The 18,302-nt window shown below is 48.0% G+C and overlaps 1 non-coding gene across 1 annotated transcript; it reads left to right on the plus strand.

The window, feature by feature from the left end:
- The first annotated feature begins 532 nt into the window (after window positions 1–532).
- TRNAR-CCU (transfer RNA arginine (anticodon CCU)) lies at window positions 533–605 on the plus strand. The gene has a single exon. It is a non-coding gene; the product is annotated as a tRNA-Arg (tRNA).
- Window positions 606–18,302: the final 17,697 nt, after the last annotated feature.

The raw sequence follows: 18,302 nt of genomic DNA on the forward strand, positions 1-18,302 counted from the left end.
AAAAATGCCTCGAGCAGGGTGCGAGTGTCGTGAAAACGGAACGATAGGGCAGCCCACAAAGGCCGTCATATTCTTTTTGTGCGTGCTTGTAGTTCAATGTCGTTAAGACAATAAACTTCAGTGAAGCTATTCCACGGTTACTTGGAAAAAATATTGCAGGGTCCCTTTAAGTCTAAGGTTGTGCGTTCGAATTCCACAGAGGGAAAGATGATTTTTGTCCGTATTAATTCGGTCTCTATTGGATTCAATTGGCTGTGCGTAACATTAAAGCGAGGTACTCGAAAAAAAATCCACATTTTGATTGGAGAGACGTGCTTCTTTTTCACAATTGTTGACCGATCATCATTATTTACAACAAGAACGCACTGCCAAATTGAAAGTGCCGACCACTAGTCCTCAAGTACTTGAGGCATTAATGTGGCCTTGCAACCGATGCGTACGTGATTCCGTTATTGAGGGCTGACGTCTTTTAAGGCTTGTATAATTTTTAACGAATGATCACGAAGAATAATTAAATCGCACGCAGCGTGTAGCCCTCGTGGCCTAACGGATAAGGCATCGGTCTCCTAAACCGGGGATTGCGGGTTCGAGTCCCGCCGAGGGTAGCGGCAGTTTTTTTTTTCAGCGCCCACCATTTTTTTATTTATTATTGTACGACATTGGTACTTTCAAAAAAGGGCGAAAGGCTTTCCTCAGAGACCGGGCGTCTTGCAAGACATAACGAGGGACGGGACATGCCTTGACCTTCTCGGTCAATTCTGTAGGTACACGACGATATGCCATCGCTATTCACTAAAGATGGTGAAGTTGGGCCGGTTGGGAACGTTTCGAGGCGCAAGAAACACACAGTATAAAAATACGTTGCAGTAGGGTTGACAGGTAGGCTAGTTGGTACAAATTCATAACGGAATAATTGGAAGCGCAAACCAACGGGACACAAGAGATGAGACAAACAAGCGCATTTGTTTGTCTCTTCTCTTGTGTCCCGTTGGTTTGCGCTTCCAATTATTCCATTATAAAAATAAGTGTGCTTCACTTCGGATATTGACGATATCAACGAAATTTTCCGGCCGCCAATGAATAGTCGAGAACGGGCCTGTCGCGTCGGCTTACCTACACTGGAACAGCAGTGTGATGAGCACGAAATGAAAACAGCCTGCGAAAGGATGACTTGTATCTCGATAACGACTGCAATAAAGAATTTTCTTGCGCAACGAAAGGGTGCACACAAGTGCAGGTTTGGTGTCAGGGGCTTTTCGCTAAGGCGAGAAAAGGAGGGGGGAGGGGTCGTATCAGCTGTTAGGGGGGGCGGGCATGCCCTTTCTGGTTTCTAACCTGCGAAGGCGACAGCCCCCACTGCCCCCCCCCCCCGACGGTGGACCCCCGGGCTTGGTGCATTTACAATAATTGTACAGCCGTTCCTCAAGCGGTGATAAGTCAGGTCGTACTTACAAGCTCGCTCGCCTTACTGTGACATCCCCCTCCTAGTGGGCTTAGCTCCGTCCTGGTACAAATCATGGAGCGTCAGTTAAGGCGCGTATATACGGAGTCCGGCGATGCGAACAACATCGCTGCTGACCCGAGGGAGCAAAGACAAGACGTCTGGTTCGATCTCGTACGTCACGTGAGGCAGTTGGCGAAAGATGTTGTATGGATCAGAGTAACGAGCGAGGAGGTTTTAGGCCAAGCCGACAGGAAGACAAGAGAACCAGGAGTAAATAGTGTTTCTCGGCTCTGATGATCGTTTGCGTGCCGCTTTTGAGAAGATTTCGACGTTGTGAGGCGATGAGGAGTGACCTCTTGGGCGTGGGCGGCCAAACTGATTGCATCGCGGGCGTAATCAGTCGCTGAGAATTTTGCGCCAGAGGGTAGCGACGTGTCGAAGGGCAAGACAGGGTCACGGCCATACAAGAGGTAGAATGGCGAAAGTCCGGTGGTGTCGTGACGGGAGGAATTGTAAACAAAGGTAATGTACAGTATCGCAGTCACGATGAACGTCAGAAACGTACATGGCAAGCATGTCAGTTAAAGTGGTACGCGGTAGAGATATTTGTTTCAATAGAACAGTAGGGGGCAGGTCATCGGTGACCTTCGACAAAAAGGGATAATAATGTTGGTGGGGTTTGACGTGCCAACTTCGACAAAAGGTAACAGTCACGGTTCGTTAGTAGCTGCTGAGAGGCGCCGTGGTGCAGGATGACGTCGCGGAGGAGGAAGTAAGCAACATCTGTAGCACAGCTGGTTGGTTTTGCTCGTGCAATGGCGCATATGGCGTATCTAGTTACATAATCTATTTCGACAGCAATCGACTTGTTCTCCTTGGTAGAATCAAGAAATAGGCCAAGAAGGTAGCGGCTCACATGGAAGAATGGTTCTGTTCGGATCTCAATTGGCTGAAGCAAACTAGCAGGAGGCAAAGCAGGCGTCTTCCGCCGCTGACGAAGGACACAAGAAGCGACACAGCGACGCACATAGCGATAGAGTCCAGTCCAGAAGCAGCGCCTACAGTGGTCGTAATTTCGAGTGATTATTTCTGGAGCGCAGCCTGTCGCAGGTGCTTAAGAACGACTGGTAAGAGCTCAGGACCGATACTCTGAACACTGCGGTGGTATAAAACGCCGCTATCCTATGTGAACATCCGGAGATAAGTGTCGGTGGGTGCGTAGATTGGGCGGTCTATAAGGTTTCGAAGAACAGGGTTATTGCCTTTGCTCGCTGCCTATGTGGAATAAGCCGGACGTAAACAGAGCACAGATGTCCTTGACGGCATCCGTGTCATCTGGTTGATCCACAGGTTTGTTTGCGAGAAAGGCAGTCAGCGTCGTTGTGCATGCGTCCAAATTCATGCACTACCATGAAGTCATACTTTTGTAGACGCAATGGCCAACGTGCAAGTTGTCCAGTTGGGTCCTTCAAGGAGGAGAGCCAACAGAGGGCGTGGTGGTCTGTTACGACGCGGAAAGTATGGTCGAAATGTAGCGACAGCCCAAACGAGCGCAAGACATTTTCGCTCAGTTATCGAGTAATTGCGTTCGGGCGTAAAGAGAAGGCGGTTCGCGTGAGCGATGACGCGGTCGTGGCCCTGTTGATACTGAGCAAGAACAGCGCCGATGCAATGACCACTGACGTCGGTGCGTGCTCAAGTGGGCGCAGAAGGGTCAAAGTGCGACAAAATCGGTGAACTTGTAAGCCGCTCAACCGTCCAGAGATATCAAAAACGTCAGCAGCGACGGCAGACTAATACGAAGTGGCCCGAGCTTACGCGTAAATCCGCTTCAAGAAAGTGCTAAAAGAATAACGATGTGTTACTCCCGTACTCATAAACGAGCCTCAAGCCGTGTTTCGTTCTTCACTTGGGCCGTTGAGCACAGCGCCGCTGATCGACTGAAAAATGACGTTGCGCTTCTCAGGAGTCGCTACAGGTTATCGCTGAAGTGTGGTTCCTTGCACTACCTACAGAGACGGCGCTGCCATCGACTTTCTCAAGTCTCTTCAGCAAACTGCGCAGCCCCGGGGACTTAAGAAAGGAACGAAACTAGACTGACGAGCGCCTTGCGTTTTCGACGAAATTCAATAAATTACGTTTTAAATCAATCAGTTATCAGTCTACGCTCGCCTGTCTCGTTTCGTTCCTTTCTTGTATCCAGTCTGCTGCGCAGTTTGCTAGAAAGTGAACGCTTACCAACGCGTCCAGCTTTCAACGATCCTTACTCAAGGCCACAGTGTAAGTATATACTAGACAGGTGCTGACACCCTCCCCGCAACGCGTTGAAAAGGACATTCCCATCGCGTCCAGATAATGTTCGGGCCGTTATCAGTTGTCTTTTGCAGCTTCATTGATGTGATATGTGGGGTTTAACGTCCTAAAAAACCACTATGAGAGACTCCTTAGTGGAGGGTTCCGAAAATTTCGACCACTTGGGGTTCTTTAACGTGCACCAAAATCTGAGCACACAGGCCTGCAACATTTCCGCCTCCACCGAAAATGCAGCCGCCGCAGCCGGGATCTGATACCGTGACCTGCGGGTCAGCAGCCGAGTACCTTAGCCACTATACCGCCGCGGCGGGGCCAGCTTCATCGATGTCTTCTTAGATTGTGCTACGGCGAGCGGGGTTAGCCGTCTCGGCAGCACACTCGGCACAAACGCGCATGCTACTGATTGTCTTTGTCATGCTGCTGGTTAGCGCTTCGGGTGTATCTCGCATCGCTTGCAGCAAAAATGTTTGGTAGGCACAAGAATTTCAGCACTACTTCGCTGGGTACGTTGAATGGTGGTGGTGGTAGTGAAAACATTTATTAGGCGTGGCGCCATCTGACGGCTCGCAGCAGAGAGCTGCCGCGAGAGCGAACGTCATCTGGCTGCTCAGGCGCGCCCATTGTCAAGGCCTGAATATTCACACACCGTGCCCAAGGTAAAGCTCTGAGTGAAGGGACGTTCTAGACTATGGGGGTCTGAGTCGCCTATTAACCGTACACCGTGAACTGGCCGTGTGAGCTCCCATTGACTGGTAAGGACTGCTCGCCGCGGCGAAAGCTACCACGACCTGTGCCACTACGGGAGGAGAAGTCCGACTTGCCTGGCATCTAAGGATTCGAGCAATTGCCGAGGCCGGATCACTCGTTGTCACACCTGAACGCGGTAAGTGGAATAAGTCATTCCCCGTTCGTGCCCCGATCAAAGTTGAGTGTCTTAGCATAAGTCTGTGTTATTCAGGTTGAAATAATTGAAAAGTTTCATGAAAAACTAATAAATCGGTAGTATACAGGCAGCCCATCCTTATCAAGTCTATGTATGGGAACCATTTTGCGCCCCCCCCCCTCTCAGGTGACTATGGGGAGAGGGTGACTGCCCCCCTTGACCTACCCGGCGATGCGCGCAAGCCTTATGCCTATGTTGGCAGTGAGCCGTAGCCAAGTAACTTAGTTAACCATGCTTCTGTGACATATGAGGTGGGCGTGTCGACAGCAGCGAAAGGACATGCGTCAGTCCAGCACTCGATTAACCGTCGTAACGAGAAAGCAAAGCGGTTCGAACCGTTATCTTTCGCGTGTAATGAGCAGGATTGACAAGTGGCGCTATGGTATCTGCGCATGTGCAGATATGATTTTGTGTCTGTATTCTTTTCCACCGCAGTTCAACCTTATATTATTGATGTCGTTTTGCTCTCCTTTCTAGTAGGCATCTGTGCACTCCTTATCTTCTCGTATGATGTCTTTCACTTCCGTTTGAGAAAAGTGGGCTGCAGCTAACGTCCGCGCGAATTTTATCTGGTGTAAATAATAGGATTATTGGAAAATATCAAAAGTTTTTCACGAGAGACTTTGTATCGCTCAAGAAACGAAGGTAGTCTGTAATCAGGTTGCCAAGCTCAATCATTGGACTGGATGGAAAATCTCTATTGAAGCCAAGTCATGCAAGTTAGCTAGCCTGAAAGTGACCGCTGCCACGTTTGTACAGAGAAGCCTAGAATTTCGGAATGGTCTTTTTTGTTTCACTCTGTTACGCTTGCCCTTGAATCCAGCGCTTTTATTCCTATGGAACATTACTTGCGACTTGCAAGTGCTGCGAAAGCTACAGAACCAAAACACATGCCTGCTATAGCACTGAGAGAAATAGTACTTAGATTTATCGACAAACTTTGCCACTTGCCTAGCTCAAACAAATACCGCTTTATTTATTATTGGACCACGACAGTTGCGGTAGATCGTAGGTAACGAAAATTTTTATTTACTTTACGAGAATGTTTTTGTTTCTTCTTTAGACAGCCCCACCTTTATTTGCATGTCTAAGTAAACATGGCGTCCTTGAGGTTTATTGGCCAGTGAGCGGAAGCAAACTCACCGTTCAGTTCTAGGGGGAAAGGCGGGGGAGAAGCTCGCCGGGATAGAGAGAGTGCGTATACATCCAACGACGCCCCAACGCCTCATCGAACTACCTTGGCATGGCGGCCATGCGATGCACAGCAGCAATCGCAACGCCACTTGCGTTCCCGCGACACTGTGGTAGTAGGGATACGCGTTTTGGACGGGTGGAATACGCCACGGTAGCACTGGAGCGCTACCGCAACGTTGCAGCGCAGGCCTCTGACCAAGGTGCTTCAGACGCCTCTGACGACGCCCTAGGCCACGCGGCACCCTTCAGTGCGAGAGTACAAGCCACTATCGGGTCAGCGGTCAAGTGCTAACCAGGAGCCCACTGTGACGGGTCAATACAAATCGAAACTATGAAAGAGACCACCAGGCTCGATAGTGCAATAATTAGCACTACAACAAGTGCGCAGCTTAACTAGTGTAACAAGTAAACAACAATGATATAAGGCAAAGCACTTGAAAAAAAATCACAGCTTATCCAACGAAATGAATGATGATGAGCGATGCGAAGCATCCGTTAGTCTGCCCGCGCTTCCGTCCGTCCGTTCGTGTGTCCCTTTGTGCATCCGTCGGTGCGTCTGTCCGTCCGCGCGACCGCCTGTGCGTTCGTGCGTCCATCTTTGCGTTTGTCCGTCCGTCCGCTCGTCCATACGTCCGTTCTTGCGTCCATCCGTCTGTGCTTCCGTGAATATTTCTGTCCGTCCGTCCGTGCATTCGTCCATCCATTCGTATACTTCTGTCTGTCTGTCCGTGCGTCCGTACGCTGGTCCATCTATTAACACTCCGAGCTCCGTCATCTCGCGTATTTTTGTCATATATTCATCCTATTGAAGTACTGCCATGCAGCGGGCACTCCAAGGACTGAACTAGAGGTGGCTATCTACTACTACTACTACCACTACTACTACATCATACATCGCGCATGCACGACCCATGGCTTAAGGAGCTTCGCCCCCAAAATATTAAACCATCTCCCATTAAATGGAACCATGACTAACATGCAAAGCAGCGCATGGGTTGACCTGAAGTTCTGTTCATCGCGGGCACCTTCCTTGCCCGATGTTAACGCGTCCGTGCAAGTGGAGCTCACCATGGATTAACTGTAGTTTCGGTTGCTGTTACTCGTCCCGAACTCTTGTTGGAGCACGCCACACAAGTTCATCGCCACGACACGCAAGAGCACGTGGGTTCTCGTTCTGCGACGTCATCGTCTCGTTCCATGACGCCATCACGAGAGTTCTGAGAGAGTGTAAGAGGGAGAGGCCACAGCCTCTTACATAGCCACTTACGCAGGCTCGAACGCGCTAGCGCGTGCCAGCGCGTTCTGAGTAGGATACAACGCTTTTGTTCATCGCGCGCCTGCAGAATCTCGTTCCCCGACGCCATCACGGGATTGCTGAGACAGTGTAAGGGGAAGAGGCCACAGCCGCTTACGCAGGCCGAAGCGTGCTAGCACGTGAGCGTGTTCTGGCAGTGCACGGGCCAGCCGTTGCGCATGCGCGGTAAGCGTGGTCACGCCGCACACCGGAATGAACTCCGCCATAAGATGTTTCGTATGCAAGGTGTGTTCGCATGTAAAAGACCTGTAAAGCGATTGTATATGAATGTGCGAAAACAGAGAAGGCCGTTGCCTAGCGAAAGCCTGTGCAATCGGACGAGCTGCTTGGACGGCTTTCGCAGAGGTGGAGCTAAGTGGATTTTTCGGAAATGTATGACGCTTTTACGGAAAATAAAAGTAATTCATAGTTCCTTTACTTACAGAAACATAAGAGTTAATTTCAGTTTAACATCTCAAATTAATGAGGTTTGTGCCTTATAAATTTTATGCGGCTCAGTAATGAATATTTGTCCTGACACAAATGTGCTAACCAGTGCCAGCTGTGCTAGTCGAAGGCAGATATTTGACCATTCGAAGCTTGCTACGTTAATTTATTTACCGTCGTTAACCAGTTGAATATCTTGATGCTTCCTCCGAACACCCCGGGACGGCTTTAAGCTCTCCCATAGTAGAGTATCCTGTACTCTAAATCGTTTCCCACTTATTCTAACCCCTAATCGCACTGTATCTTTTTGTTTTCTGCAAAGAGATAACACGCTGCCGATTTACTAGTGCGGCTTTGAACATTGAGGCCAACGGGACGGCTTTAAGCTCTCCCATAGTAGAGTACCCTGTACTCTAAATCGTTACCCCCCCCCCCCATTTCAGGGAGCGGCTAGTAGAGTACCAAGTACTCTAAATCCTTAAAGGGGTACCGACACAAAAACATTCGCCTCGCGTTTTTCTGGTGAGATGCGTTGCTGGGGGCCTGTTAGTCATGGCACGATGCATCGTTTGCTGCAGCACGCAACAGATAATTAATTACAGGCCCATCATTATCGACCAATTTAAGTTTCGGTTTGAGAGAGATCGAAAAACTGGGTGCAACTGTCGCCACCTAGCGTGTGCAGCTCTTGACCACGTCAGCACACAGAACTGTGACGCACTTCCGCACGATCCGCATCAAGAATTACTTTCGAATAGGAAACGGCACTGGAATGCCGCCAAACACAAAACTTTCTAAGCGTGCGCCACGGCCACGCACTCGCAACCAGCCGCCAAGAAATATAGGTTTTGGAAACTAACACGGCAAAAGAAACATGGCGGCTATGACGTCATCAAAACTTGTTTTGTTGGCCGCAGCGTGGCGACGTGAGGGAAGTAGGGTGTGGGTCCTCTTCGAGGGTGTCAATGGCACGATGAAGTCGTGGGCTCACGCAAACTTATAATTTTTTTGAAAATAACTTCCCAACTATATTCGCAGATGATTTGCAGATGATATACGATTGTTCCTGGGAATCGGCCCGACCAGTTACCTCGACCGCGAAATTTTGTGTCAGTGCCTTTTTACCATTTTTTTTCTAAGCAAACTGTATCTTGCCACCGCTATGATGCTACCGGGCCCGGCCCGGCCGTAATTTTTGTCGATGCGGCCTCGTCGAGTGTGAGGCTTAAGGGACGGCTTTCAGCTCTCCCGTAGTTGAGTACCGAGTATTCTGAATCGTCAACCACTCTTTACACACTTCGGGCAATACCACCTATAAGGTTTTGGGTCGTATCCTGAATTGGCGGTGCCGCTTCTGGTGTGCAGCGTTTGAGGTGCAGTCGTTTGGACGAGCAGTCGTTTCAACCATTGGGCATGGTGAACTGTGCGCACGAGATGCCACCATCCCCGCATGTGATCGTCCCGAGAATGCAGATAATCTCTTTCAGAAGTTCCATTCAGCACTGTGAAGGCTACAGGTCCCCTCAGCCAATAGCAAGAGCGCTGAGCCCCGCAACATGTACTCATCCGCACCTTGTCGTCTGCTCGCCGACTTGTCTATGCGCACGCATAGCAGTTGATATGGGTCGTTTATTAATTTAATAATACAGTAATACTGTGAAACAACCAACTATATACGCCAGTCCTTCTTCGTCTCTTTCGAAAAATTTGATAACTTGTGGATGTAACGCTGACTGACTCGATGTCATTTGTGTCACATCGGTGGCTACGTAATAGATAAGAAGAACAGGCGAAATTGTTCGAATTTCGGAGAAACTGTACTTGAGTCGGAACGCTCAACTTGTTACACGGGGAACACCGATGGCAGCTTTTTTCTATTGCGGAAGTTTTCCTATACGGCATCAACACATCTTAAACAAAACTATGGAGCTTCGTTTCCTCCGTAAAGTCGAGGAGGGACCTGTGGTTCGGACCATAAGTCCATTGCTGCAAGTCAGGTAGCCTGGTGTGCTGCAGTCCTGCACGCCGTAGAGGGAGTGGACGAGCCGCTTCCAGCCGAGACCTTGTTCAAAAGAAGTGGTTAAGGTCAGCTTCCCGAACCGGCGTAGGGCGGAGTGGGCAGCTTAAGGTTGTGTGGGTATAGCCCCACTTCGCAGGGACTGAAGACATCACAGCTGCATTTACGCGAACCCTTCGAAGTGACACTTCCTCTTGACGAGTAAATTCACTCGGGAGGTCATGGCGACGCGGAGGTATGAGAATTCGCGTGGTGTGCCGGAGATTTTCTTTGTGAACGTCCACAGTGTCATAAGGCGGTAGCAGGAGCAAAATCTAGAGGGAGGTAGACTAGGAGCACATAATACAGCGCTCGAAGCAGAAAAAAAAAATTGCTGCAGATGCCACATACCTGGGAATAAACGTTATGCGAAGCATGCGGAGGGAAGGTGACTATGGTGATTTTTTTTTTATTGAGAGACACGTATTGAAATGACGCTGAATATATGTGCAAATGTTGCACGCACAGACATACGTTGAAGAATTGAAGATGTTTACATAACCAGTTGTTTGCACTTGTGCAAGGATGCCAACTGGAACATGCGTATTAGCAACACCAGAAGCTGATATGAAGCGCTGAGGCTCACGACGATGCTGGCCCTGGACACTGCTACATAAATCAACTTCAGCGCATGGCAACTATCCACGATTGACGCTAACCCGACGTGACGGCTGTACTGAAGGAGCACATATGTAAGGTTCATAAAATTGGGTAGGCAGCACTGCAACCACTATTTACGTTTCACGAAGATTAGCGTCTCTTTGAAAAGTAGTTCCGAGACTTGGCGTAGCTCTGTGAGCAAATGTTTCATTGCCACGCAGAACGCTTGAGTTCAATTCCAGCTGGGACCCTGACATTTATTCTTTGCATTCGTCGGGTCGACGCTACCGATGTCGGGTATTTCTTAACGCTCGCGCGTTAAAATTGCCCATGTGTGTTCTCGTCGTCTTTGGGTATAGATAGTGAGTGTCAATCACCTGTGGCACATGCCCGCATACCAGTGGCACATACCCACCTGTGGGCATGTGTTTGATGACGTACGCGAGGGGATTGTGACATTATTCATGTCTTGACCAGCACGTCATATTCGTCAAACCATCTTACCCTCCCATGCTCATTTTGGTTCACGCCAAGTTAATGGGGCTGCCACGAGAGCACCCAAACGTAAGCGGATAGATAGATAGATAGATAGATAGATAGATAGATAGATAGATAGATAGATAGATAGATAGATAGATAGATAGATAGATAGATAGATAGATAGATAGATAGATAGATAGATAGATACGTTCAAAGTTGCCGAAGTTCGCTAAGAAATGATTCGAATTTAAAAAACGAGAACACAGCTTCCTCGCCGTCAGTTCTGAGCTTGTTGGACGTAGTGCTCCGGCAATGGGAACCACCCGAAGTTTCACAACGGACACATAAATCTGCGCACAGGGGTCTGTAGAATTTCACCCTATCGAATTGCGACCGCCTCGGCTGGGATTCGATCCCGCGACCGTCGGGTTAGAAGTTTGAGTGCCATAACCGCGAGGCCCCCGTAGAGGATCAATTCAAACGCAGCATATCGATGAAAAAGACCACCAGAGATAATAGTACAATAAAGTACTAGAATAACCGTGTAGCTTAATATAGAGTAACAAGTACACAACGGTGATATAGCACAAAAGTATTAAAAAAAGTAACACCATCTCCCACTAAAGGAAATCATCTGGGGAGGCAAAGCAGCGCTGGTGTTCACTTGTGTTTACATATGTATGTTTTCGTGTATTTTTCTTGATAATACAGATGCTTGGGCTAGTTGGTGATTGGGAATCAACATATTTGCACAGCGCAGAAAAAGCGCTATTTTCTTTCATTGTCTCTTCTTCCGTATAAACATGCCGTAGCTACTCGTAGTCTTGAGCTGCGCAAATACGTCTGTTTTTTATTTGTGTGTGGAGTTGTGTGTAAGTTATGTACCGCTTATGTTACCATCCCCCCTTTCCATTTGTGTTTATTACCGTGTGTGTCCCGCAAAGTTAACACCCAGCGCTGCTAGGAGTGGGCAACGAAGCGAGCGCGCAAGAACGGGAGAGGAGAAATAAGGCGGAGGCATCGCTTTTCCACCTCCTCCCACTTCCTCGCTGGGGAGTCAGCGCATGCGCAGTTGGGGAGTGGACGGTCGCCAAGGGACGGACCAAGGAGGCTTTTGGGGCGAACACAGACCCGAGAATGAGCTGTTGCGCATCTAAAAGGTCCGCCAAACAGGAAAATGCAGTAGCCTGCGGTAGCCTGAAATGGGCATCAGAATCGCTGTTCCGACGGCTTTCGCAGAATGAAGCCAAGCGGATATCTTGAAAACCCGTGGTGCTTTTACGGAAAATATGTGTAATTTATACTTCTTTTTACTTGCGTATGAATAACAGTCATATTCAGTTTGCCATGAAAGATTATCAAGATTTGTACCGTGAAAGTATAAGAGCCTCAGTCATGATTATTTATCGTGACACAAAGATGCTCACCCGTGCCAGCAGTGCTAGCCGAAGGCGAGACTTCAAAAGTCGTTCTTATAATTGCGATAACCGTATCTGCCAGTAGTCGTATCCCACGGGGCGTCTTTATGCTCTCCCATAGTAGAGTACCAAGTACTATAAAATGTTAATCCTTTTTTCAAGACACATTATTCCGGAAATATTCCGATTCTTTGGGTGGTTTGTACCGTTCTGAAACGATGCCTGTTTGGTTTCGCAGAAAATAAACCTTTTATACATCTATTATTCCTGTGTTTTCTAAGTGTTTAGTAAACCACTCACGGGACGGCTCTTCGCTCTCCTATTGTAGAGTACCTCGTACTCTAAATCGTTAACAACTTTTTCTAAACACACATACACATACTCTGTAAGGTGTGGGGTAAAGACAGTGTTTTGCCCTCCCGCAAGTGAGTACCAAGTACTCTAAAGCGTTAAATACTGCTTCTAAACACAGTTTTGTGTCGTATTCTGAATTGGTGGGGCCGCCATAGAGAAGCATACTTACGTAAAGAGTGGACACTCCCATAGGGACCCGCCGCGGTGGCCTATAGTGGCTAAGGTACTCGGCTGCTGACCCGCAGGTCGTGGGATTAAATCCCGGCTGCGGCAGCTGCATTTCCGATGGAGGCGGAAATCTTGTAGGCCCGGGTGCTCGGATTTGGGTGCACGTTAAAGAACCCCAGGTGGTCGAAATTTCCGGAACCCTCCGCTACGGCGGCTCTCATACTCATATGGAGGTTTTGGGACGTTAAACCCCACAAATCAATCAAATCAATCAACACTCCCATAGGGGCTCTGCGGCAGAGCTACTTCGCTGCTTTCAGCGCCACGAGTGGCTGGTCAGACCCGATAATGTCTTCAACATTAATGAAATAACAAAATAATCATTTTCTGATGCTGGGATTTGAGCCCGTACCCTCATGCTCCCAAAGCGAGTGCCTTTACAACTAAGCTACACACCCATACTTCCGCAAAGTGAATAAATGTACAGTGCATCTAAAGTTCAAGTGTACAGTGCATCTAAACCACATAAGTTTACACCTTTGTGCAAAACAAATACAAAAGGACAACACTTTCTAGTCAGAGTTTACGTATCTTTGTTGCAAAGCATAAAACTTCTTCCGCAGGACACGATGTAGAGCGGATATGAGAAATGGCACAAATAAATAAAATTTCTTCTTTGCAGAAATTTGATGCCAATCTTGGGTTTTCTACGTCTTTCCGAGGTGGCTATTACATGTCTTGAAAAAGGAGTAAAAGCGGTTGGTCAGACCCTCTCTTGCTGGGCCGCGAAAAGGCTCGATTGGCCATCGCAGTTGTTGCTCCAGATGATAGGACTCTGGTGTTTCCGAAACATTCGCGACAGAGCGGGACGACTTTCTGCTCTCCCATAGTAGAGTACCAAGTACTCTAAATCGTTAACCATCTTATCTAAACACTCTTTATACAGTATCTTTCTCTATGGTGCCGCTATGATACCGCACTGGTGTGCTTTGTTCGAAGTGAAATGAATGAACACTCGCTTCCAAAATCTCCGCATCTCCGCGACGTGGATCATGAGAAGTGGGCAAAGCTCTGGGTATCGCACGGATGAGTAACCGTACGCTATTCGAGCTATATAATGTAAATTGAGTTACATGAAGAATTGACGACAAAGCAACGTCCCAAGGTTCACAATGTCTACTTTGAATTGACCGACTAGTTGAAGGGTTCGTGCTCTTCTGCCACAGTTATGATTTACTAGTTAGTTGTTGAAACTTTTTTTGCGTGTGTTGCACATACTTTACCCGAGCATTGGTCCATATAATGTAACTTAGAAGTGTGGCAGCTTGGGCTAGTTGGTATATCATGACGATAGTTATAGCGCGAGCGCTCGTGTCCTTCTTGTCTCTGTGTCGTCGTTCTGTTCTCGTGCTATAACTATGGCCATGTAATGTAGCCGTAACAACGGACACCAGACAAGGTATAACTGTCAGTTCAAGCGCGCGAATAAACAGAAAGGAAGAGAGGACAACTAGCCCAACTTTCGATTCTGACACCGGACAAGCATCGCCCTTTCGGTGCTTCGCGCACAGAATTGGACACGCTGAATTCCACACGCCACCGAAAATTCCACCATCGTCGGATGGGCTCGTCTCGAGGACGCTGCTCTGGCTTGTCCATTGTACAGTACAGTACAAAAAAAGTACCGTAAATTGCCTTCGTAGCACACTAGCTACCTCATTGTGAAGCTATGTCATCGTCAGGAAGCTGTCAAGGCTGTCGCCGGCCAAAAGCTCCTTCCACCACTCCGTATTCGTTTGGTCAATGCAGGGCCAGCCCTGCAGTGCCCTGCCGCTCCGCAAGTCTCGCTGCATTCTGTTGGTTTCGTCCTTTGGGAGGGGGGGGGGGGGGGTGAACCCAGCGAGAAGTTGATGCTCTCGCAATGACCAGTTACATGAAATTCTTATTGGTTCTCTCGTAATTCTTAACGCGGTAGTGTCTTATACTGGAGTCTACCAATGGTTGAAGCAGGTCATTTCCGTCATGGAATGGCCGTCCCCTATTGCAAAACCCAGCGCCATTAGATGCCTGCGTCCAGTGCCATGCCGTGGCCCAGTATTGCGCTGGATACTGGGACGCTGGAGCGGCATGTTACTGGGAGGCGCTGGGTACACAGCGTAAAACGGCTTTACGGCGTTAAAACGGGTGTGCCGGTTCGCCATGAACAAATATACAAGTAAAAGAAGTGATATCGAGCGCAGTGACGCGTTAAAAATTTATACAAAAAATAAAAATGTCCGTCCAGAGGATTCGCACTCGCCACCTTCTAGTCCACAAGCGAACAGTCTACCCGCTCCAACACGCTAAAACATCCTTGGATGCTTGTAAAATAACTATTTATCTAATAAACATGCCGTTTATCTTCATGTTTAAAAGTCGCACAGTTCAGATCCACGCGATATTCCTTTCCAAATAACAATTCCGTCTTCATTAGACATTAACGAATGGCTGCTGATCACCGAATGACATACATATATTGGCAAAAGAACATTTTTTTGATGATTTCACATATCAACTCCGAAAATTACCAAATGAACTGTAGGAGCAGCCACATATTGCCGGTTGTTACTGCCGATATTTTTCTTTCATAGCCGTGTCTCGCTCTTGCTACTCGTCAACAGGGAGGTTTAGAATAGCATTCGCAGGCGTTGCTGGCGTAGTAGGCGCCATATGAGTTTTAAAATAGCGTTTGCTCCCCCTCCCCGGTAAAATCTAGGGAATTTAGACCCCCTCCCCCGCAGATCCAAGCACACCTCGGAAGCTACACATAGTCTCGACACCCGCGCGTTGCGGGCCTTCCGGGCCGCAACGCGCCGCACGCTATTTCAGATTTTCTGCGGGCGGACCGCAAGCGCGAACGATGGCTCGCGTTCTGATGGATGTGCAGTGTCAGCGACCGCACCGCAAGGGCTTGCGGTGTCCTATTCTAAACCTCCATAAGAATCGATCGATTGATTGATTTTGATTGATATGTGGGGTTTAACGTCGCAAACCCCCCATTCGATTACGAGAGACGCCGTAGTGGAGGGCTCCGGAAATTTCGACCACCTGGGGTTCTTTAACGTGCACCCAAATCTGAGCACACGGGCCTGCAGCATTTTCACCTCCATCGGAAATGCAGCCGCCGCAGCCGGGATTCGAGCCCGCGACCTGCGGGTCAGCAGCCGAGTACCTTAGCCACAAGACCACCGCGGCGGGGCTCCCTAAGAATTGAAATAGTAAGTATAAAATTAGTGGGAGTTACCTTTACGCAAAATATGCTTTGAGATCCACACATCGAATTGGTTTTGGGCAGTTTCCTGGTGCGGTCTATATCATGGCGCTCCACATATAAATATCACCTTTGAAAATAAAGATTCCTGTTTACAACACACTGTTTTTTTCTTCCTTACATTAGTTTTTTTCGGTATGGGGTTCGACGACATATACAAGTCTTGAAAGACTTCATATACACCTGAAGAAGTTTGTACGTTTACTTTTTAATGTACCATATAATTCTAACACTTAATATTTATTTTTGAAAGCAAAATTAAACCATGTGTTTAACCTTCTATCTTGTGTCAATTTGTGCACTTGTGCTAAAGTCGCTGGGTTTGGGACGGCTTTCTGCTCTCCCATAGTAGAGTACATCGTGCTCTAAATCGTTAACAACTTTTTCTGCACACACACCTTCATAACTATATGTCAAGGCTACCATTCAAATGTTGAAAGATAAAAGAATACTCAGTTTTTCTCAGATCTATATAAAAAATGCATTCACATGGTGTGACTCGTCACACATAACTGATGGTCACCGCGCGGGCAAATTGCCCGATGCGAAGAATATCCTACACCCTGCCAACCAGTTTCCTCCACGCATGCGCAGAATATATCTGCCGGGGTTTAATCCATCCAGCTCTTCAAACAAAACAAGACAGTAGACTCGTTGCAGTGATTCCCGCTTCCTTTACAAGAAACGCCGTTTTGTGCTTGGCACTTGTTTCCGTCTCAGCAAGAACGGCGCCTCTCGTGCTCGCTTACGCACACAGGGGCGCTGCTCCTTACGCCTTTCGCTTTGTCCGAAGGCGCCATGTTAGGCCTAAGTGGTCTCTCACAGCGACGCCGTCAGTAGGTGCGAAGCGCGCCCGTCGCGACTCGGAAAAAGAAACGACACACGCGCCTCGTTTTCAAGGCCGAACTTTTTATTACTCGCAGGTAGAATTATATAGGAGACAATAAGCTGGGCCACGTCTTCCTCATCACGCTTCGTGGTTGTTCTTTCTTTTTGTGTTTTGTTAGCCTTTTTCTTCAGCGGCGCGAGATTTCATTTTGACTCATTACATTCAGCGCTTTTGCGCCTCTTTTCATTAGGAATTTACGACGTACACTCAGAGATTAGAGGACTCACAGAGGTACCCCTTATTTTAGATACACGCCAATAAAAATTCAGCCAGCTCTGCTTGCTGGACAGTGAGGCAACACCGTAGCGGGTGGCATGCAGTAGGGTTTCTTTTTTTCGAAGCTAGAGTCAAAGTTGATTTCACCGGAAAATTCTAGATATTCTTCAGGGCTAAAAGCTGCCCTGGGCAGCTTGACTTGGTCCCTGAAGGCCGTTACATTGGCAGTATGCGACGTTTACAGTACTAACGGACATCTACGGTCCGTGTTTTAGTCTTTTTCTACGTTACGCACTTGTATTTCAACCAACTCGCCCAATCAGCCATTTTGACAGAGCACATATACTTTAACATACTTAATACTGCAATACTGTAAGATACGTCAACATGCATCACGTAGTGGTATTGTAAGAGTTGTAGCTAAGATTGCATAAATCAATAGAAATAGCATGCGAGAGACGCAGTAAAAGTAAACGGTTGAATGAAGTGGCATGAAATGGATAAATGAAGTGGGGATAGTGGGAGTAAGTTGTGCGGTGAGTTGTGGGCATAATGAGCGGTGTAAGTTTCGGGAGGAGTGGGACATATCTATAGTGAAATTTACCCGCTTGCTGTGAGTAAGTCTCAGTACGATCTACGACGGTGAAAGCCTCGACCGAGAATCGCTGGTGAAAAGATGCACCAGGACAAATCGAATACTGCGACGGATAGACAACGCATGGTCAATTGGTAGGACCGAGGTATAGGAAGGAGATAGCCGAGAACGATGAACGGTGAGATGTGGCGAAGAAATTAGGAAGTTCGCAGGTACATTGCTCCTTCCAAGTATAATGACCCCCAGTAAAGCTCAGTTTTCCCGATGAGATATGGAAATTAAAAGTAGCCACATATGTATAGACGGTTATTAATTACAACCACCCTTTTAATGTATCGGTGCTTTTCGATGCTCGTTTAGGTTGGAAGCTAGCGCCAGTGGGGGACGAAACGTCCATTCATTTTGTCCCGTCTTTTAAGTGTGCTACGAGGAAAAGCTAACTGATGAATTAGCCAGCCTAGGACTAGATGAGTCGGATATCACCGGGTGAGCGAACAGCAGCGATGTGTACCCTGCCTGGAAAGGGTCTGTCACGGGCGAAGGAAATTTAGAGCTGTCCGTTTTCCCGAGGGGCCCGCGGC

Source organism: Rhipicephalus microplus, chromosome 8 (assembly GCF_043290135.1).
Source record: "Rhipicephalus microplus isolate Deutch F79 chromosome 8, USDA_Rmic, whole genome shotgun sequence".
Classification (NCBI taxonomy): domain Eukaryota; kingdom Metazoa; phylum Arthropoda; class Arachnida; order Ixodida; family Ixodidae; genus Rhipicephalus; species Rhipicephalus microplus.